Source organism: Phascolarctos cinereus, unplaced genomic scaffold, assembly GCF_003287225.1.
Source record: "Phascolarctos cinereus isolate Bilbo 61053 unplaced genomic scaffold, phaCin_HiC Scaffold_5;HRSCAF=322, whole genome shotgun sequence".
Lineage (NCBI taxonomy): Eukaryota > Metazoa > Chordata > Mammalia > Diprotodontia > Phascolarctidae > Phascolarctos > Phascolarctos cinereus.
In genome coordinates, this window is record NW_027555958.1 from 179,411,923 (window position 1) to 179,435,739 (window position 23,817).

Below are 23,817 nucleotides of genomic sequence, written 5' to 3' on the forward strand. Positions count from 1 at the left end.
TACTTTTCTTTACCTATATCTGTTCTTTGACCTCTGGGAAATGGCAGCAAAATGTTAATAAAACAGTTATTTCCTGAATTTCTCTGACTCAACTTTTAAAAACACTTCATGGGGAAGTCTACTATCACTTTATTCTCATTTCCACCCTCATTTTGCATATGAGAATACTGAGGCACAAAGAGGTTAAATAATTTGTCTGTGATCACACAGTTATGACTAAAATTCAGATTTTCTGATTCCTATTCCTAGGATGTTTTCATTAGACAACTCAGGAGTCTTTTTCATTGATTATGCTAGTTCCAGGACAGTGGATAACATCTTTTTGAAAATATTATACTCATAATTATTAACAATTAATAGGACCTCTATTCTGTGGTAACATAAAATCTAAAATGGCACAGAGACAGGCAAAGGGAAAGAACAGTTTAACAGCTGAACTAACATTGAATAAGCATATCAATGGTATTCTTTCATTAACTCAACAAATAGCAATCTGACTCTTACATTATGCAAAGCACTGTGCGCTATGCTCAAGGAGATATAGAAATAATTAAGGATAGTGCCTGCAATTAAGGAGCATACATTCTAATGTAGGCAGAGGGGAGTCGGGTATACACACACACACACACACACACACACACACACACACACACACACAAAAAAATATGCAATAATTTTACAACAAATATATGATTGCTACAATGCAGGACAGAATGCAATAAAACCTTAAAGGAGTAATAACAGTAATAACTGATAATTATATAGCATATATGACTGAATCAAATTAAGTAGTTTTCCTAAACAGATACCAGAAAATAAAAAGTTACCTTTATCAGGAGAATAATTTATACCATAAATTATACAATAAATCCTGTAAAGGCAAACAACTTTGAAAGCTGTAAGAACTATGATCAATACAAGGATGATCCTGATTCTACACAACTAAAGCTTTCTACCCACCTCCTAGAAGAAATGCATTTAGGTTGCAGAATAGCCTCTCTCTTTTTTTTTTTTTTGCATACAGTCAATGAGATTTATTTTGCTTGGCTATCCATATTTGTTACAAGGAACTGGTTTTTGTTTTCTCTTTTTTTTTTCCAATGGAGTTGGAGAAAGAGGAAGAGAAAATACATTTCTGTTAATTAAAAAATATTTAAAATAGAGGGAGGAGGGTGCTCAGATGTGAAATGTTGCATGCACCTTCAGATGAGGTCACTATTATTGTTTTCTTTAACTGTTTTACTTTGCTACAAGAGAACTCTCCCAAAGTGGAAAAATCTGTATATGTATGTAATGTAAAAGCAAAACACACAATAAAACTTTTTTAAAAATGAAGTTGGGGGCAGCTATCCACTGTGGAGCAGTGGATAGAGCACCAGCTCTGGAGTCAGGAGGAACTGAGTTCAAATCTGGCCTCAGACACATGATACTCACTAGTTGTGTGACCCTAGGCAAGTCACTTAACCCTGATTGCCTCGCCAAAAGAATGAAATAACCTGACAACATTTTAAGGTGTTGTCCATTAGATGAAGGTGATTGGCTGAGTATCAGTCTCGCCTTTGAGAGCCTTTAAAAAGCAAGCTAACCAGCTATGGAGGAAAAACTCAGCCCTTAAATTCACTCTTCCCCTTTCTCCTTTTCTCTTTGGAGAGTGCAGCCAGGTAAGGAGGGAATTTCTTCTCCCTATAAACAATGGTGTCTTGCAGCTGAAGAGCACAATGTATAGTGGAGTAAGAGCCCAATTATGGAGTTAAGTAGAATTGACTGGAGGATTCCACATTCCAGCACCTAAAGCTAGTTCTCAGAGCTCCCATGATCTTTTTGGGAGATGGCAGGCCCCAGAACTAAGACTTCTCTTGGCACTAGTAAGGATTCAGGTTAGTTCCAAAAATACACAGCTTTATTCTAGGCCAGGATGCCAGCTGAGCACAATTGTGGAGACAATGGATGTTATAGCAAAGTATCAGAACCATGTTTCCTACCAAGGAGTAAGCTCAGAGAACTCAGAAAAATGATTTATTATAGCAGAGATAGTAGAGATGTAATGATTAGCACAAGTGTATGACAAGAAAACAGGAGGCCCTGTAGTGTCAGAGGTATAAGTAGCCTTACCCACATGTTGTATGGCATCTATTCTTTGCACATGGGACAATTCCATCATAGGTTTATGAGGATAATGTTTTATTGCCACTTTTTCTATTCTACCACTACAGTAAATGATGTTGCTTTAATATAATTCTGTCCTCTGGCTGACTGTCAAAAGATAGAAATCAGGGTGGCTCATGAGTCACCCATATGACCCATAACATACATTGCATATAGTATAATTGTTCCTCTGGGAACTAAAACTGTGAGTAAGAATTTGGAAGTAGGAGGATATCCCAAAAGAGTATTACATATATAATGATTTAATGACTGCAAAGCACTTTATACACATTAACTCATTTGAACCTAACAATAACCGTTTGCAACAGATTCCAAAGGCACTATTGTTCCCATTTTAGAGATTAAAAACTGAGGCCCAGAGAGGTTAACTGGCCCACGATCATATGGCTAGTAAGTGTTAGAATAAAAATTTAGGCCCAGATTTTCCAAATTCTAGCATTAAATTTAATGTCATGCAAGGGCCAAAGAAAGAATGACCATTTCATAATGGGAGCATAAAGAAAGTTTGAAAGATAGTGTTTCTAGATGGTGAAAGTGGAAAGTTGAAAAAATAAAAATAAAAAGCTTGTTTATAGCACCCAAGGCTAGCTTTATCTATTAGTCCCTAGAAAGCTACACCAGGTTGTAGATACTTGTAGAAGCACAGGACACATGCGGTCAGAGTACATACGTACAATGGCAACCCATTCTTGTTGCTGCAGAATTGCTAAGGTAATCACATTTACTCTCTGCTAAACCATCTCCCCTTTGAACATCATTTCTCCACTTCTCTCTGTCAGATATCACATCACCACCTTTATAGTTCCCTTCAAGATTACATTGTAGATGTTTTATTTGTCTTAGCTTCTTCCTGGTAGGAAAAGGCCACAGATCTGTCAATTAGCTCTTTTAGTCACATCTACCATCTACTGTGGGATGCCATGGTTATTAAGCCTCTCCCTGGCAGGAGAGGACTATAGCTATTTTCAACAGTCATGAACTTCTTCTGCCATATCAGAAAATAGCAAATGTCCAGGCTAAGTGCTCCTTAAAGCACTTTTTCCCCTCTTGTCTCCTATTACTCCTTCAGTTCAACTCTCAAAAAACTCTGATAGGTTTCACTTTCTCAGAGAGAAAAGAAAGTGAGTAAAACTATGGGAAAGAAACTGCTTTCACTGTCCAAAATAATGTTCCTGTGTTCTATACAATTCATAAGAGCTGACTTATTGAAGAAGACTGAATAGACTAGTCACATACATTTTATTTACCCACAGAAACAAATAACAGCCTGGTGTCTCTTCAGTCTCACAACATATGTAAAAGTAAAGTAGATTTTTTTTTAAAACTTGTTTTAAGAGGTGAGTCATGGGGTATCATGGGATTTACTTGTTTATATTAAGTAGGACCAGAGGAAATTCATTATTCCTTCTCAATCTTTGAAACAACAATTTGATCGGATATAAAGGGACTTTTTTTGTTTTGTTTTGCCTTGTTTTCATGTAATATTTGGTGATACTGGCTGTTAGACCTTAAATAATGTCGTTATGCCGTGTGTGTGTGTGTGTGTGTGTATATAAAAAATGACTATCATTTGTTCTCTCAGAATTTAATTATTTTTACCCCAAGCCTACTTACCCTCTTCCTCAATAATTGACTTCCTTCCAGATTATGATGTTGAGGAAACCACAGCATTATTTAAAAGCCTAGATTTAGAAGTTATATTGATATAGACATTGACTACGCCTAAGGAAGAACTTCCTAATAATTACAGCTATTGAAAAATGAAGTAGGCTGGCTCCCAAGAATATGTTCAGACAAGGAAACTATAGAGATGATTCATGCATTGGGTAGATTATTTGAACAGATGACATCTGAGGTCCTTTCCAACTCTAAGATTTTATGTTTCCAAGATTCTCTGAATAAAATTGAATCCCCTAGGAGATTTTGACTTCCTTATATTTGGCTCATGGCAAAAGAAGGAGCTTTATATGTGCCTCTGCATTCATGGAAACAGCAGACTTTAGGCTTTATTCATCTTCTAGCTTTATTATCTACAATATGATGTTATCATATCCTTCACAATAATTCAATAGGACAGTAGTATAATAGGAATGAATGAGCAACTAGCTGCCCAAGAAAAAGCAGAATTCTTAAATCGTTAATGCCAAAAGCCTTTTTATTTGTTTTTACTTTTTCAAAGAACATACATTGCAAGCATTCTCTCCTATAGTCTCCATAACAACCCTGTGTAAAAGAGAAGATAGATATCATTACTACCATTGGAGATCAGGTTTGCAGAAGGAAAAAAAAATATTTAAATGATAATCATGTCTCCCAACTCTATTTCTCCTATTAGTGTACATAACAAAAGTTATAGTCTCTTTTTTTCAGAAGACACAATGATATATTTATAAACTTTTTAAAGGAAATCATGGTCTAGCAATACCCGTAGACATCCAAGCCTGTGGATATGTAAATGTAAATTCTATTGCATTCACCAGCACAGAATATTGGAAATGTATAGCATTTTTGATTTGTACAAAACTTTAAACAGGTAACAAGTGGAGCTCTATGAAGACCTACTCTGATGCCTTCTAGTAGTATGGAGATAATATTATGCCAGTGTAAAGCAAGATATTACAGGTTCTATTTTGCTGGAAAATGAGGATGGCAAACATATATACATATACATATATGCATATATACATACATATATAATAAACATAATGTAATGTTAACTTAATTATATTCATACATATGTATATGCATACACTTATATACATATATATATATATATGTGTGTGTGTGTGTGTGTGTATGTACACATGCACAATGTCAAGAATAAGGAATGAAAGAGGCTGGTTCAGTCCAGTTGACAGTATACATATATATGCATATGTGTATACATATTTATGTATGTACATTGTATACATATATATGTATATATTGCATATACATACGCACAAATACATGTATGTGTACATGTATACCTATATGCAGTACAAATGGATATATTGGCTAGATCTTCTCTGGAAAATTGCAAAGCTCCTTTAATAATCCCAAATTTCTCTCAGAAACATAAGCTCATCATTTTTATATGAATATTCCACTGATGTTATATGGGTATGTCATAGAACACTTAATTCTCTGAAGAATTATTCATATTCATATTCAAACAGTAATGTAGAGGTCCAAAGTGAGTGTGAATAGGTACAAGACATAATAAAAAAGAAACTACAAAGAAAAAAAACAAAGATTTCCTCAATACTGTAAATAAATACATACAGAAGAGAATACATACTTGAAAAAGAAGATGTGGCCGAGATCCCAATGACATCATGAGAAAATAAGGAAGCTCCCTGGCTTACCAGGTGAGTCTCCTTCAGGGGACGCAAAGGACATGGACAAGAGTTGTACAGGATTTACAGGAATTGAAAGATTGCAATATGAACTGTTGGAGAGAACATGAGATCATAGATCCTAGAATCACTGATTCAGAGTTGGAGGATATATTTTTCTCTCTCTCTCTCTCTCTCTCTCTCTCTCTCTCTCTCTCTCTCTCTCTCTCTCTCTCTCTCCTCTCTCTCTTTCTCTCTGTTTGGCTAAGCAATGGGGTTAAGTGACTTGCCCAGGGTCACAATAATAAGTGTTATGTGTCTGAGGCCAGGTTTGAACTCAGGTCCTCCTGAATCCAGGGCCAGTGCTCTATCCATTGCCCCAGCTAGCTGCCTTAGAGGACATATTTTCTCCACTTCTACAGTAGTATATAAACTCCTTGAAAGGGCTGTTTTGTTTTTGTTTCCAAATGCCAAGTACCTAAAATAGCACCTAGCATGTAGTAGGTACTTAATAAATGTTTGTAGATTTAGTAGAGACTGTCTTGTCTAACCCTCTCATTGTACAGATTAAGAAACTGAAGCCAAGAGAGGTTAAATGACTTGCCAATTTACTCTGGTGCCTTTTACATTTTACCTCATCGACTTCTCTTTTGATTATTTAAGTATAAGCAGAATGGCTCATTGTGATCATACACATATAGAAAACATCCTCATAATACTACCTGGGGACTCTTTTTTTTTTTGCAAATAGTTTAGAAAACAGCATTTCATTCTGCTCCTAGTACAATACCTTGAATGTTGTGTTTGTTGAATTATTGAATTGATCCAGCTCACATGGTGGCAAACCTAAGAGTCAGAGTTAGTATACTGTATGCTGCTGTGGAAGTCCATGTATTTGTACTTTAATTTCTATATTCACTTACTTGTGTATTCATTCATAGAATAACCTTTTAACTTAAGGATACAAAAAACTTTTAAAAACTAATCAGTAAATATTAGTGGTATGTTGTACCTCCAAAATAATGATAAGACAAATGGTTTGCTTCTCGTTTTATCTGGGTGTGGACCACCATTCTTCTGCAGGTGTAGAGGGAGAAGTATCCCCTAACCTAGATCTATAGTATCTCTTATGGCAACCAAAGGATCCACAAAACCCAGCTCATATCTCTCTAAAGCATTATCTTGAATATTGGTAATATCCAACTTGTGATTTAAGTAATCCTTATGGTGATTTATGTCACAGTCACCAAGAGATTAAAATGGAATATGAGGTAAGGTAGTTCAAAGTCTGGGATTCAAAGCCTGATGACAAACCTTGGGGCTTCAAAGAATCCCTGAAAACCAGTCTTCCATTCCTTCCCCCAAAAGTTTATCTGGGACTAGGACACACTGACCTGAGGAAGGGAAGATTTGGAATAAAAAGGAGTTTTGGAAAAGAGGGTGATAATAAAGAATCCCAGTGACCAATAAGAGATAAAGTGAAATTAGCTTCCAGAGCTAGGATGGATCTGAAGTGCATCTTCTACTCCACATATGGACTGAATCTAGCCAACAGGTGATTGGGAAACCAAAGCAGGAGAATTGAGTAAAATTCTCCAAACTAAATAGCTAAAAACTTCTGTTCTTAAATGTCTTAAACTACCTAAAGAAATTAGTTTGACCCCTTTTAAAAGACTTAGGACTAAATGAGATTAAAAGAACCCTCAGGTAACTTACTGTGGTGGTTTATAAGTAAGTAATCTTTGAATTTTATGCCAATGGATTTTTAAGGCAAGTGTGAGTTTAAAAGCTGGAGGAAGAAATGAGTGACACGGTTACCAAGGAAACTTTCTCCTAATGCTTTAAAAAAAAAAAAAAGAGCTATGGAGAAACAGGGCATGCAGAAATGTAATGCCTAATTCATTCTTTTGGGTGTTTTGCTGTTTGTTTGTTTTCAGCTCTACCTGAGGGTAACATGCAAGGTCTTGACACAGACAACTGTAGAAAAAAAAGTAAGTTTCTATTTTATAAAGAGACACAGGAAAAGCAGAAAAATAAGGAATCTTGGCAAAGAATGGAAAAATAAGGAATTCAATTCACAAAAAAATCTTTAAGGCTACTGAATACATAATGACAAACAAGCTTACATTCTTCTGGGTTGGGAATGCCATACACAACATAACAATGGATAAGTAAGTCTAAGATATTTTGAAGAGAGAGAGAAAGCTAACAACTAAGATCAGGAAAAGCTGATAATGCAGTTGGCCTTGAAGGAATCCAGAAATTCTAAGAGGAAGAAATGAAAACATCCCTCTCTGATCTTGCTGTCCAAAATTCTGTCCTACACATGAATGACACTTGGTGAAAAGTAGCAGCTCAGATGTTCACTTACCATCCCCTTGATTGATAATTACAGGGGAACATTTGACAGCAACCTATAATTGGCAGGAAGAAAAAATCTGGGTGGCCTTTGCCAGTGCTTTTCCCAAAAAGTAAGCAATGAGGATGTAATCATGTATGTTGCTTATTATGCCCTAGAGAAAAGACATGAGTAATTTACCAGGGATATACATGTCATGAATTTTGGATATTCCTTGTGGTTGAGGTAAAAATTCACTGCGGTCAGAGGAGTCCTTGGCATCTACTCTTACTGGTGGTACACTTGACCTTGAATTGAAGTTTCAGTGTAATAAGATCAAAGGATCAGATATTTAAGACTGGAAGATGCCATCAATTCAAATTATCTCATTTTACAAATGAGGAAACTGAGGTCCAGAGAGATTACCCAATGTCATAAAAGTAATTAGAGAAGTAGTATTTGAACCCAAGTCTCACAACTTTAATTCTGTGCCATGTTCATCATCTTGGATCAAAGGAAAAGAATTAATGTAAGTCTCTAAGAAGTTTCACTATGTCCTGATGAGTCTTTTAACATCTTTTTGACTGTCAAAAGGGCTGAAAAACCTGAAAAGTAACTACTAGCAGGTTATGGACAAACAAAAGTCATAATATATAAAAAGTTTCTCCTTGATATAAAAAAACACTGAATTTGGAAAAAGCAATGATTGATGAGTTGAATTCTAATGAAAGAAGGTCCTTGAATTTTAGCTGTTGTATGTATTTAGAAATTGCTTTATGTTGCATTTTGACTTATACTTATTATGCAAAGGTTTCCAGTTAGTGAACCCTTAAAGTATGCTGTTAATTTGATCAAAAGGTTTTTTTAATGTAAAATAAAAGGGCTTAATTGAGAAAATTTGCTTTCTGAGACTCATGTAGCCACTCCTGAGCAAAGTTCAGCCTGTCATAACCCAAGGTACAATGTCATGACAGCCATCTGAAGTATAGGTATAGTGACTAAAAAGAGTTAACTAACCCCTTCAGGGACAACTAGGTGGCACAGTGGATAGAGCACAGGGTTTAGAGTTAGGAAGACCTGAGTCCTCAGACACTTAATAGCTGTGTGACCCTGGGCAAGTCACTTAACCCTGTTTGCCTCAGTTTCCTCATCTTTCAAATGAGCTGGAGAAGGAAATGGCAAACCATTCCAGTATCTTTGTCAGGAAAACCGTAAATGGGGTAACAAAGAGTCAGACACAACTGAAACAACTGAACAACAACACACTCAATACGTACTTTGAAATCAAAACTAAAGAAAATGATGGAGTAAAAAGGTAGTCACTCTCACCCTCCCCTATCAAACTCTGAAAACCCAGAAAATATCACCCCAGGAAAAAAAAAAACCCTGGAGCAGCTGAACTAGAAGAAAGGCAGGGAACAGCAGTACAGCAACCTAGCAAACAGTTCTCCCAGTGCCTCAGCAAAAATAAGGGAAGCACCACTACAAAGGGCCACAGGCGGTTAAGCACCCTGCAGCATTCATATGAAAGGAGCTGAAGAAAGCTACCTAGAGTCTTTCTAAAGTCCCAGCCTTGCTGATTCCAACCCAACAGCAGGTAAGCTGTCGGAACCCTACAGCCTCCAACTGTCAACCAGGAGGAGATAGTGAAGCCCAAGTGGTAGAGCAGGCAAACACCAACACCTGGACCTCAGAGTGTCTCAGTGAGGGTGGGGGAAACAGTGGAAACCAGCTCAGAAAACCACCAGGTGCCTCAGCACTCTACCTCAAAGGAATCTCCCAGTGCATTAACAGAAAGGAGGGAGGCAGCATTGCAAGGGGCCCCAGGCAGATAAAAACCCTGCAGCACCCATCTAAAAAGAGCTGAAGAAAGCTAAAGGAAAGGAAAAGCAGGCAAACTAGAATTGCTTGGAAGTTCCAGCCTTGTTGATTCCAGCCCCAATACAAGGTAAGCTGCCAAAACCCTACAGCCTCCAACTGCCAATGTAAGAGGCCCCAGCACACAAAGCCAGTGACCAAGACCTAAGCTTCCAACACAAGAAGCTCGGGTCAGTGCCCTCTGTTCCCCAGCAGGAGAGCTCAGTCTCTTTAAAGGCCAGGGAATAAAGAAACCATGAGTAAAAAGAAACGTACCATAGATTCATATTATGAGAAGAGTGAAGATCAAGATAGAAATTCTGAAGAGGACAATGTTGTCATCAAACCCACATCTGCAACATCAAAAGTGAATATGAACTGTTCTGAAGCCCAAAAAGCCTTCTTAAAAGAGCTGAAGAAGGATTTTAAAAGTCTAATGAGAGAGGTAAAAGAGTCCTTAAAAAATACAATTGGCCAATTGGAAAAAAAAGTACACTGAAGAAAACAAGTCCATAAAAAACACAATTGGCAAACTGGAAAAAAAAAGTACACTGAAGAAAAAATCCCTTAAAAATACAATTGGCCAATTGGAGAAGGAAGTACAAAAACTAACAGAATAAAACAATCCATTAAAAACTAGAATTGGACAAATGGAAACTAATGACTCTATGAGACAGCAAGAACCAGTCAAACAGAAAAGAAAAAATGAAAAAATAGATGAAAATGTAAAATGCCTCATCAGTAAAACAACTGACCTGGAAAATTGATCCAGGAGAGAAAATTTAAAAATCGTTGAAGTACCTGAAAATCATGATGGAAAAAAAAAAAGCCTGGACAGTATCTTCCAGGAAATCATAAAGGAAAACTGCCCTGAAGTCCTAGAACCAGAAGGTAAAATAATCATAGAAAGAATACACTGCTCACCACCTGAAAGAGATCCCAAATTGAAGACACCAAGGAATAGCACAATTCCAAAATTACCAGATGAAAGAGAAGGTGCTGCAAGCAGCCAGAAAGAAACAATTTAAATATCATGGAACCACAGTAAGGATTACACAGGACTTTGCAGCTTCTACATTAAAAGACCACAGGGCGTGGAACATGATATTCCATAGGCAAAGGAGCTTGGATTGCAGCTAAGGATCAACTACCCTGCAAAAATATGCGTGATTTTTCAAGGGAGGAGATGGATATTCAACAAAATTGTGGACTTCCAAACCTTCCTGATAAAAAGACCAGAGCTCAACAAAAAATTTGATCTTCAAGTACAACATTCAAGAAAGACATGAAAAGGTAAACGGGACAGAAAGATACAAAATGTTGTTAATAAGGGCAGACTGTTTACATCCCTACAAGGGAAGATGACACTTGCAACTCTTGAGAACTGTATTGTTATTACACCATGTTAAAGGAGTATACATAAAGGGGGTGGATATTAGTTGACTTTGATGTAATGATGAAAAAAAAATCTAATCAAGTGGGTTAAATGGATCCAAGTAAGTGGATTAGTCTGATCTAAGAAAATGTACTGGAAGGAGGAGGCAGACAAGGGTAAATTACATTACAGGAAAAGACAGAAAATCCTATTACAGCAGAGAGAAAGAAGGGAGGGGGTGAGCATTGTTTGAACCTTACTGTCATAAGATTTGGCTCAAGAAGGGAATAACATCATCAGTTAGGTATAGAAATCTAACTTGCCCTATAGGCAGTAGGAAGGAAAAGGGGAAAGAAAAGGCGGGGGATAGAAGGGAGGGAAGAAGCAGTAAGGGCAGAAAGGGATAATAGAAGGGAGGGGGAGACTGAAGGAGGCAGTAGTCAAAAGTAAAACACTAGTGGGGGGGAAGAGAGAGGAGAAAGAAAAGACTAAATGTGGGGGAGAGGAAGGATGGAGAAAAAGACAGATAGGAATCATAACTGTGAATGTGAATGGGATGAACTCTCCCACAAAACAGAAGTGGATAGCAGAACGGATTAAAAACCATAATCCTACAATATGTTGTTATCTATTATTTGATAAACCCAAAGACCACAGCTTCTGGGATAAGAACTCGCTCTTGGATCTAAGACATCTGCAGAGGCCCTAGCGATGGAAAATGCTATCCACATCCAAAGAAAGAACTATGGAAGTTAAATCGCTATCACTTTTTTTTCTCTTCTGTTGAATTTTGTTTTCTCTGTCTGATGGTTCCTCCTATTGGTTTGAATTTTTACTTACAACTTCACTAATGTGAAAGTATGTTTAATAGGAATGTAAATGTATAGCCTATATCAGAGTGTGTGCTGTCTTGGGGAGGGTGGGGGGGGGAATGGGGAGAAAAATTTTAAACTCAAAAGCATATACAAGTGATTGTTGATAAATCAAAATAAATTAATAAAATAAGTTTTAAAAAAGAAAAAAGAAAAAAAACAAACTTAAGATTCATATCAAATATCATAAGAACACAGTCTCATATATATATATATGAAATAATTCAAATACAGTATATGTATTCTACAGACTAGAAGATTGCCAAAAAAAAATAGACTTAAAAGACTATGGAGAAAAAATATCAATGTGAAACAAGTAATCAAGGAAGCCTTCATAAAGAAGCAAAGCTTTAGGTCTACAAGTGTCCTTAAAGTTCTTCTGGACCACTCCCTTATATTAGAGAAGACAAAACCAAGGCCCACAGAGATTGAGTGATTTACATGAGGTCACATCAGTAATATGGAGCAGGTAGGTGGCATAGTGAATAGAGTGCTGGGCCTGAAGTCAGGAAGATTAATCTTCCTGAGTTCAAATGTAGCTTAGAACACTTACTAAATATGTGACCCTGCAAGTTACTTAACTTTGTTGGCCTCAATTTCCTCATCTGTAAAACGAACTGGAGAAGGAAATGGCAAACATCCTAATATCTTTGCCAAGAAAACTCCAAATAGGGTCACAAAGAGTTGGACACAATTGAAAAATGACAGAACAAACATTATAATAAAAGCAAAAGACAATATTCAAACCAATGTCAGCCTACTCAGGAGGAAGTTTTCTCTCCCCTGCACTAGACTGCCTTGGAAGAAAACAAATTGGTAGAATTGAAGTGGAGAAGATAAGGGAGGGTATTTCAGGTTGGGGGGAAAAGCTTAAATTAAAAGACTGAGAGAGAGGAATCCTGCTAGGGTACCTTGGAAACCAGCCAAGCTATACCAGAGAGTTTGGATTGGAGACATGGATTGTAAAGAATTTATACAGGTTTTTGACATTTTTTAAAAAATCACCATTCTTATTTTCATATCCCAAATCACTGACAGGTGGTATAAAATAATGGAATCATAAACATTTTACAGCTGGCTTGGACCATAACAGAACATCTAGTCCAATCCTCTCACATCTCTTTGAATTTCACAGGCAAAAATCAGAGCAAAATGGAGCAGGAAGTGGGAGAGAAAAGGGAATGGAGTTATTTCAATAAGTATTTCATGCGTTGAAAGTTAGTTCAAAGCACTTCAGATTTGAAAGAGCCACTCACCTGAGTGTTCCAGGTAGCCTCATATTTGATGCCTGGGCATTTTGTCTATATGTGTTTTTGAGCTAATACTGTAAAGAGAGTATGTAATAGCAGCAAGATACAAGTGGGAAGATGTTGAACAAGAGGTACTAGGTGTAAGTCAAGCCTAAGCTATCACGTATTAACTGTGTGAGCTAAGGTAAGTCAATTGACCTCTAAATTTAGGCTTCAGATTCCTTATCTATAAAATGATATGGCTGACTGAACAATCATCATTAACTTCCCAATTTTGGTAGTTAGAACCTTTTGCTATCATTTTAAATCACTTGAATCTTTAATACTGGAGCCTCATAGCTAATGACCCTCTTCTAAACTGACAATAGCAATACCATACATTTAAAAAGTACTTTAAGGTTTGCAAAATGTTACATATATATTTACGATCATCTGTGTAATCATCTGTGTAATATATGTATATGTAATTCCATTTGACATTTGATCATCACAATAACTCCTTGAGGTAAGTGCTATCATTAGCCTCACTGAAGCTGAGAAATATTAAATAATTTGCCCAGGGTCACTCAGCTAGTAAATGTTTTAGGAAGAATTCAAACTCAGATTTTTGTGACTTAAAGTCTAATGCTCTACTATATCACCTAGCTGTGCCAGGCTGACTGGAATCAAGTGAGAGCTCGTGGAAAAGGGAAGAGTAGACCAGAAGACCTCTATGGTTAGGTGATGAAGGCCTAGGAAAAGGACAGAACCCTCAGGATGACATCTGAACTTGAAACTTCCCTCCCAATAGCAGTTCATTCCTCCTTAAGAGAATTCTAAACAATCTGGAGAACATGCTTGGTGAGAAAATAGAAAGTATGTCTCTGAAAGGATGTCTCCAGCGACTTGGATACAGCCATAGACAGCCTGCTTATCAAACGTGCAGATGACACTAAGATTTGAAGTTTGGCTCACAAATTTGATGATACAGTAAGATTCCAAAAGGATCTCAACTGGATAGAATGGTGAGCCAAATTCTAGTGTAGAGAGATAAATGTTAACAAGCCTGGCCTGCTTAGAAGAGGTCACTGATTTGACCATATGAAATTCTCTGGAGGAATAATTTGGTGTATAAACAGCAATGTATCTCTGAATGTAATCCAAGTTCAGTCATTTACAAAAGGCAAATTATTTGACTGAAAGCATTTTCTAACCTGTCTGTTCTCTCTAAATAAAAAATAATAAATAAATAAATCCTGCATGTAAATTTCTTTTCATCTGGGTAGCAAACATCTCCATAGATGTTAGCTTGTTTTTTTTTCTTTCTAAAATCCATACCTTAAAATAAGAGTAACAATTGTAATTTGTTCTTTGTGCAATATAAACTCATTGGAGAATTGGAACATGATTTCTAAAAATTTTTCTTTGCATGCATTAAAGGGTTTTTCCTATGAATTCTCAAATAATTGGGTTAATGGGCCTACCAGAAATATTATTCAGTTTTCATTCATCTGATTTCCTTCCCAGGGGATATTCTATTTTAACAATGCATTTCAGTTTGTGATGACAATTTCTTCCTTGTTTCTTGAAGTCTATTCCCTAACGTGCCACACATTTATAATCACCCTAGTTCAAAACTCCAAAAATGAATATAATCTAAAACAAAAAGATGGGTTATTTTAATGGATTTAGTATAATGGTTTGTGTTGCTGTTATTTATTCAGGAGGGTATATTTACCAGAATGACAAAGTGAGCCTCAAAATATAGGAAATGTGACCCAAAGGGAATAGTTATGGGAAATATTTGTGAGGAAAAAGCATCCAACTATAACATTCTATGCAATTGTTCATATTGGGATTCCTTTCTGGAATAATTTCTAAATTTCCATGTCATTATTTACAGGTATGAATCTCAGATCAATTAATAAGCATTTGTTAAGTGCTTACCATGTGATAAGTGCTGTTCTGGGCACCGAGAATAAAAAGACCAAAGTCAAATAGACCCTGCCTTCAAGGAACTTCCATTCTACCAATGGAATCACTATATGTGTGCGTGTGTGTTTGTACAAATATGTATAAAATAAATACTATGTTTTTTTCTTTTTCTTTTTTTTTAGAGGGGGGCAGACAGTAACAGCTAGAAAGATTACGAGAGGCTTCATATAGGAGGTGGTCTTTACCTGGACTATCTTCATTGAGAGATGGAGGTTGAGGTGGTTTGAACTTCCTGGCACAAGCCACTTCTGTCTCTCCCTCAGGGATGAAATTAAAATATTTTAGAAACTTAGTTAAGAGCTATCTGAAACCACTGTTGATGTTTAGTCATTTTTAGTTATATCCAACACTTCATGACTCCATTTGGGATTTTCTTAGTAAAGATACTGGAGTGGTTTGCTATTTCCTTCTCCAACTCATTTTACAGGTGTGTGTGTATGTGTGTGTGTGTGTGTGTGTGTGTGTGTGTGTGCATGTGTGTGAAATGGTGGCCTCTAGTACTGGGTTGGAAGGGAAGGAGGGAGATAGTTTGAAACTTAAAATGTAACAAAAAAAATTAATTTAATTTTTTAAAAAAGGAGTATTTCACTCTCCCAGGTCCCTTTCCCTGGTATTCATCAGTTCAGACACTTGATATCTGATGACCAAATAGTTTTTAAATAAAATGGAATCAAATACAAAATACACATATCATCTCTCTGCTATGCCTGTACTTTCCCCAACATTTCATGGAAGCAGAAAATTCCCAAATTCCCAAAAAAGGAAGGAGAGGAGGGATATTCAATTCTCCACCGCTACCACCACCACTGTACTACCTATTCATGGATAAAAGGGAGATAAAGTCTTTTTCAACTTGCTATGTGTATATGAATAAGATTTAAAATAGTTCATAGTTTTCACGAGATTTTGGATGATGTCTCTATTTTTTAATGCCCTGATTAGCCTTTACAGCTGCCATGTGCTAGTCACATTCACACTTCCTACCACAATAGCCCCTCCCTCAGTCTCCAGCATTACTATTTCAGAGACAATGAGGAGAAGCAACATTGTAAAGTACAACTAACCTTTCAAACTTATTTCATTGGCTGCTACTTTCTTCTCAAAAGAAAACAGTCCTGATCCCAGACAAGGGAGAAGGGGATGGGAGGCAATAGGAGGAGGAGGTCTGTCACCCTTTATGTCCCAATCCCAGAATTTGTTCACCAACCTCTCTCCTCCTGGGAATTATTTCCTTGGGCTCAGAGGGGAGGTAAAATCAAAGAGATAAAAAGACAACGCAGTCTTCTGGGCTACACATAAAATTAAGGGGTTTGAACTAAATAATCTCTGTGGTCTTTTCCAGATCTAAGTCCTTTGATGTTATGATCTAATGGTCAGACATGCCTTAGGAAATAAAAAAATGTTTGGGAAGCTCTGTGGAGGATACAAAAAGACTAGAAGCAGACTAGAGATTTGAGTTGAGACTTTTGCAATAAAGATCCAGGTGAAAGGTGATAAAGGTAATGACTATGTAAGTGTCAAAAGAAGGGCTGGATATGACTGATGAAACAGATAGGCTGAGAAACTTAATAGATATAGGGTAGCTAGGGAAAAGAAAACTTCAAATATGACTTGGGATTCTAAGCATTGTGTACATAAAAATCTATACATACAATTCTCATTCATGGGAGATTAACCTGGAATCATGGAGGGCTGTTTCTGTAAAGCATCCTTAAAGCACATTCATTCATTCACGAAAGGATGATGATGCCACTCTCATAACAAGCATAAACAAACATTGCTAGATGCAGAGAAGTGCCCACAGTCATACAGGGTCGTGATGGCTAAGGTTAAGAAGAATATATAAGGAACTGAAAAAAGCTTCCTGAATCAAAAATAGCTGAAATGCATAGTTAAACTTTCATAAGGAGATGTGGAAAAGCAACAAAAGCATAATGACGACACCATGTCATATTTTGAAATCCTCTTGAAATGTGGTACTGAATGGGAGAATGTTGTTAGTCATAAATGAAGAGCTGCAAAGCCTGGCATCTCTTTCTATAATTAGCAGACTATCTTGGGACAACCAGATAATGATCATGAACCCCACAAGCCTGAGTGAATAATGAAGCACCCAGCCTTGGGCAATAGGTAAAGGGCTGGATTTGGTCATCTGAATTCAAATTCTGGCTCAATACTTAAAACTTTGTGCTGGGTCCTGAGGATACAAAGACAAAATGAAAAATAGTCATGACCTGTTCTTGATGAACCTTTCCTGTTCCTAAGCCACTCCTGCTTCCTATTCTAATTACTTATATATCTTCCCTTTAATAATATATGATTTTTGTGCCCTGGGACAAGTCACTTCATTTCTCTGGGGCTCTGATTCCTCATCAGAAAAGTGAAGGAGCTGAACTATGTGATTTCTGAGGTTCTGGATAGTTCTAAATCTATGATATAACAAGTTACACCACATAGTCTTTTCCAGGCTCTTCCTCTAAAGAGCAAATCAAAATAAATGCCCAGAATGGTAAATACAGAAAAATTTTCTCAGCCTTTGTGGAAAAATAAACTGACATTGTGTAGGAGAAGATCAACTCTTCATGTGTGCATATCTGATCTTTTTGGAGGCTCCTAGAAGGTTCCTGGGAGGTTCTGGTAGCAGCCTTGTACTCCTACCCCAAGAAGAGGTATGAAGGCTTACCTAGTGGGTGTTGCTATGGTGGATAGAGTTTGGTTAAGGAGGATTTTCCTCCTCCTAACTCTGGCTATAGACTGTGACTCACTATTTTTATCCTAGTGGCAATGTATGGAATCCATATTCCAAAAAAAGAAAATTCATTCTTCTGTTATTTAACAAAGGTTATGTATATATAATATGTTCATAATTCATAATTTGTTTGTATGTGTTTATATAATAAATCATGTTCATAATTTATAATAATCTGTCATATTAATATAAATCACATTGCTATTGAGCTCCCAAGCTATATGAAACATTTGCCTGTCCAAAATGGGGTATAACTTCGTGTGGAGATTAAAAAGGTTCAAGAAACATAATTTCTGGATAATTTAATCATTTTATTAATAACGACAGCATTTCAAAAAAAGGGTAGTCATTTGTCTGTCTCTCCCTTAGACCAAAGAAAAACATGGTGGCTGGCTCCTGGCTTATATGTCCATTGGAAAAGGGGTATTTCCAAGGGTGGCAGTCAACTCCAGCTAATGAACGTTACAGTGAGAGGCTGAACCTGAGATTTGATTATGTTTATTTCTAAGTTAGCCCCAGCTTTAGGAAATCTATTCAAAGAATTTATCCCCATCCATTGTGAGTAAAGCACAGTGGCTGCCCTACCTGGCTGGTGTCTGAATCCAATCTCATTATCAATAATGTCTTTCAAGAGATTGAACTTTTAAAATCAGGACTTTTTTAAAAAAAGAGGGGAACTCTAGATCTGCAAAAATCATTGGTTATTAATAATCATATCTCTCATCTGTTTAGTTAATTTCTTTTTATTTCAGCTAGCCATTGGCATTTTCCCATTTGTACTCTCTGTATACAGCTGAAGACGAAAACAACTTAAAATGATCTAGTCTCAATATATTGCTGAAACAGAATTTTTTTTAAAAAAGAATAGAAAACTCTCAGGAGTCAAAATTCTTGCCATTTGGTAAGCAGTAGTAGAGCAGAGAGGGAAAAGCAGAGTAAGGTGACTATTTATGGCTCAGTGTTCTCTCAGGAGGAATCACTTTTCAACTGCAATCTTGTTGAGTAGAGTGACAAGCAAGGAAAAGGAAATAGCTATTCAACATTTGCTGTAAATTCTCATGCAAAGAATCCTCTGTGATGTTTCTTACTGGCAGATAGTCCTCTCTTTCTGTCCTCCCTGTGTCAATGTCAACTTATCCTTTCCTCTCTGACTCCACTCACTTACTCCCTATCACATTTCTCAATGAGTGACTTAAATTCTCCCGATAAGATGAAAACCGTTCCCTCAGTTTGATGTCCATGATATGTCATTCTTTTCCCATTCTGGGAAGACTAAAACCACTAGAGTCTCTAGTGAGGGCTTCTCTCCAGTGAAACCTCCCCTTTAGATTTATATTCTTCCCTTTCATAACCTCTTCTATTCTCCAAAAGTCCCACTCTTGATGAGAGAATATAGGAGTCATCTTCTCTTCCCTGTTCATCCTTGGAATTGAATAAGGGATTTCATTTCCCTGATCTACTAGCTGAATGATATCATCAACAAAGGAAATGAGGCTAATCCAACCCAACAATCAATAACCAAGCACCACAATACTTAAGGCTTTGTGCTGGGTCCTGAGGATACAAAGACAAAATGAAAAATAGTCATGACCTGTTCTTGATGAACTTATCCTGTTCCTAAGCCATCCCTACTTCCTATTCTAATTACTTATATATCTTCCCTTTAATAATATAGTTTAGGATTATGTTAGGAATCATAGCCATACTATAGTTCGTGACCTATAGTTCGTGTGTATAATAAAATGGAATACAAATGTCAGTTATGAATATCAATATATTCAATTCAATTTGACAGGTATTTACTGAGTTCCTAGAGACAGCGTCCCAGAACTAAGGAAGTTTATAATTTAATGGAGGAAAGAGTAAATGCACCTATGAAGCAACTGAGAATGGTGGAAGAAAGAAGCGTCTTCCAGATGGGACAACAGAAAGTATAAGTATGTATGTACAAGTGTGTCCATGTATGTATGGGTATATAATAGTAAAGATTACAACTAAGACATAGTCAGATTGGCCTGGGAAGGAAGACAAAACTACCATGATGTATCTTTATAAATTTTCACTGATGGGTTGGTTCCATTTGTTGTTAATCTTATCTGCAATAGGCTCAAAAAGATCATCAGCAAAACTTTTGGAAGGAGTTGTAACTAACAAAAAGAAAAAGCACTTATGTCTCTCCCTAACTCCATCACTGACCTTCTTGTATGATTTCAAGTATTTTCTTCAAATTCTCTGTGCCTCAGACCTTAAACAAGTCATTTAACCTTCTCAGCCCTCAGTTTCTTTATCTGCAAAATGAGAGAATTGAACACTGTGGCTTCCAAGGTCCTTTCCAGCTCTAGGGCTAGGACCCAATGGCTAACTGATCAGAATACCTGTGACCTCAATTATCCCTCCCTTCCTCTCTTCTACAGCAGATTTCTATGAAAATGAACAGAAGAATGCTTTATTAAGATTAAATTAATTATAAATAAGCCCAGTCAGATTCCCAAAGTGGGAGACAGTGAAGTGGAAATGTTGTTGTTCCATCACTCAGTCATACCTGACTCTTCATGACCCCATGGTCCATAGCACACCAATACTATCCATGGGCTTTTCTTGATAAAAATACTTGAGTGATTTGCCGTTACTTTCTCCAGTGGATTGAGACAAACAGAGCTTAAAGGACTTGCCCAGGGTTGCGCTAGTGTCATGGGGTGGGATACACAAAACCATATAAAAGTGGATTAGAAATCAAATGCAGAGAAAGGATGAGAAAGAAAATATATGTCATCTATGCACCATCTTAGCACAGAAATATACTGGTGCCTTACTCTAAACTGTGGTCACCACCAAGACGCAGAATGCCTTATAAGGTAAAATAGTCAGAAATTGTTGGAGATTCTGTCCTAATCCCAAGTCAAAATTCATTTAATGATTTTGTATGTATAGTAAAAACACTGCAATCCATAACATACAATAGTCTCAAATCTAAGCTGAGGTGTTTCTGGCAATGTTCGTTTGGCACTTTTCTTATCACTTTTTATTGGGCCCAAGATGGGCCAGCCTCATTCTGCTGAGTACTTATAAGATCATAGCTCTGGAATGGCTCTTAGGTATATACTAGTCCATACCTCTCACATCCAAATTAAGAAAGTGAGGCCCAGCGAGGTAAAACAGCTCGTTCAATGTCAAACAAGTAGTAAGTAGCAGAGCTGCATCTTGAACCTATATTTTTCAGCTGTAAATCTACAGTTCATTCCACTAATTCTCTTCCACTTTTGGCTCAATCATTTACTAACTGAATAACCTTAAGAAAGGCATTTAATCTCTTACAGCTTCAGTATCCTTATCTGTAAAACAGGGATAACTTGGTCTACCTACCAAACTGAGTTCATGTAGGTTCAAATGAGATCACAGGATCTTAGATTTAGAAACAGTAGGAACTTTAGAAGTTATTACATCTAATCCCTTTATGTTACATATGAGGAAAAGAAAGTCCAGGGAAGTTATGTGATTTGTCCAGAGTCACATAGCTAGGAAATGTCTAAAGCAAGTTTTGAACCCAGGTCTTCCTGACTCCAAGTCCGCAGCTATATCCATTATTCATTCCTGCCTCAAAAGTATTTCTTAAGGTATAAAACACATTAGAAATATAAACTATTCTCATTATTATATTATTAAGCAGCACAAACTATGAGGTTTCAGTCTGTAAAGTTTGCACTTTCACTATTATGTAATCTCAGAGGCTTATAAAAACTAGGAGACTACTAGATTGTGTATAATATACTGTCCTCCTAAACAAAATAAATATGTTCTATTCATTTTTGAAAGCACTACAGCCCTTTAGCATTGTGTCATTAAAGGAAATGATTATTAAATAACCAATTATTGGGGAGATCCAGGTGTTTGGATTTTTTTTCCCTTTCTGGATCCTCATTCTCTCCTAGACCAAGCCAGCATTGGATGAGATTGCTCAAATTCCAGGGGTACATGGCTTTCAATCCTGGGTGGGAGTTGTTGCCCAACCAAGTAGAGCAGTGCTTCTTAAACCAGGGGTCGTGATATGAGGGTTGTGTAACTAAATGTGGGTGTTGTGAAAAATCTGGCAACAGTAAAAGGTTTCAGAATGTGCAACAACCAAAAATTAATTCAAAATCAAATCCATCATGAATCTGAGGTGCTTCTGGCAGCATTTGCTCATGTTGCATTGCACAACTTCACCGCAGCCCTGGTTGTGAATACACAATATGCCCACTTTACACTATGCATGCCATCACCCCACGCAATGCCGATGAATGCTGCCAGAAACGCCTCGGCTCAGATTTGAGACTATTGTATGTTATGGATTGCAGTGTTTTTACTATACTTACAAAACCATTAAATGAATTTTGGCTTGGGATTAGGACAGAATTTCCAACAATTTCTGAAATGGCCCTAAACATACTTCTGCCATTTTGTACTATGTATTTATGCAAAGTGGTATTCTCAGCATTGATGATTATAAAGTTGAAATATTCATCAACTCTAAAAAATGTTGAAGATGTCCTGCAGTATCACATATTCCATCGATTTAATTCTTTATGTAAAAATAAACAAGCACATACATCTCATTAGTATGCAAATTTGCTTTTATCTTTAATAAATGGTAAAATTATATGTATACCAAAGAATCATTTTAAAATAAATTTCTTTATCACTTATTATCAGTACATGTTTGTTTTATATACCTATCTTATATACCTATATACCCAGGGTCATGTAAAAATTTCTTCAGCAAAAAGGGGTCATGAGTGGAAAAAGTTTAAGAAGCCCTGAACTAGAGAACCTTACAAAGAATTCAATCTAAGGTGAACTCTGGCCCATTGTGTTCCACTCAGCCAGGTGTGAGCAGAGGTGGACCTCTTTTTGTCTATATTACCCTAGGTAGGGGTAGTCTGGATAAGAAATAAGTTTCTTTGTCCAAGACTGAATGATCAGAGTCATGTCCCCCAGTCCCTCCTTAGAATAACCCCAACTCTTATTATAATATTCATTCCTCTAACCATTAATCGATCAGAATTGATTGCCACTGTTAGGAATACCCACTCCTCCAAGGGCATATAAACTTTCAGTGGGTTCCATGAGGGGTTTTTGGCATTCGACAGTGCCACTGACCCCTTTTATTAATTATCTGCTAGCATGATTAATAATTATGATTAATTACCCAGAAACTCTCAACTTTTTTATGTCACATCATGCACACAGTAGGTACTCAATGAGTAAATTAATAATGAATGACTATATAGTAAGTTCTTCAGGACAGACTCCTGGCTTTCACAATTAAGATTTTTGTTGAATTCTAAAACAGAGACATATTTCTCTTGTTTTCTATGTTAGAGCATTCATTTTCTCTCTCTCTCTGTAATTTTTGTTTTTGCATATGCATTTCTCCCAAAGTTTCCTGTCCTGGGATCAATAGTGGAAATCACTTTATGTGTCATGGAATAGACATTTTGTAAAAATTTAAAAAAAGAAAGAAAGAACATCTTCAGGCTTTAGTGAGGAACAATGAGAGACTGTAATAGCAATAGCTATGAAAAGAACAACATGTTAAGTCATGACAGCTTCTGAAGTGAAAGGGATTAAAAAAGACAAAATTTGCCAGAAAAAAAAACCGTCTTGTACAAGTATGACTTCGCAGGTGACATTGGGAAAATTGAACAAATAATAATGTTAAAGCAAAAGCTTCTCACTGTCATAAAAAAAAAAACAAACACAAGGTCACTAGATGACCTTGAGCAAATCACTTCTCCTCTCTGCTCTTCAGCTTTCTTCTTGCAAAATGAGGAAAATGGACTAAGATTTCTTTCATCTCTAAAACCGAAAGATTAAGCTGTCACTGCCAATTTCCCACTCCCCACTCCTGTACATATTCTACGGTTGCCAATGAGTTCGAAT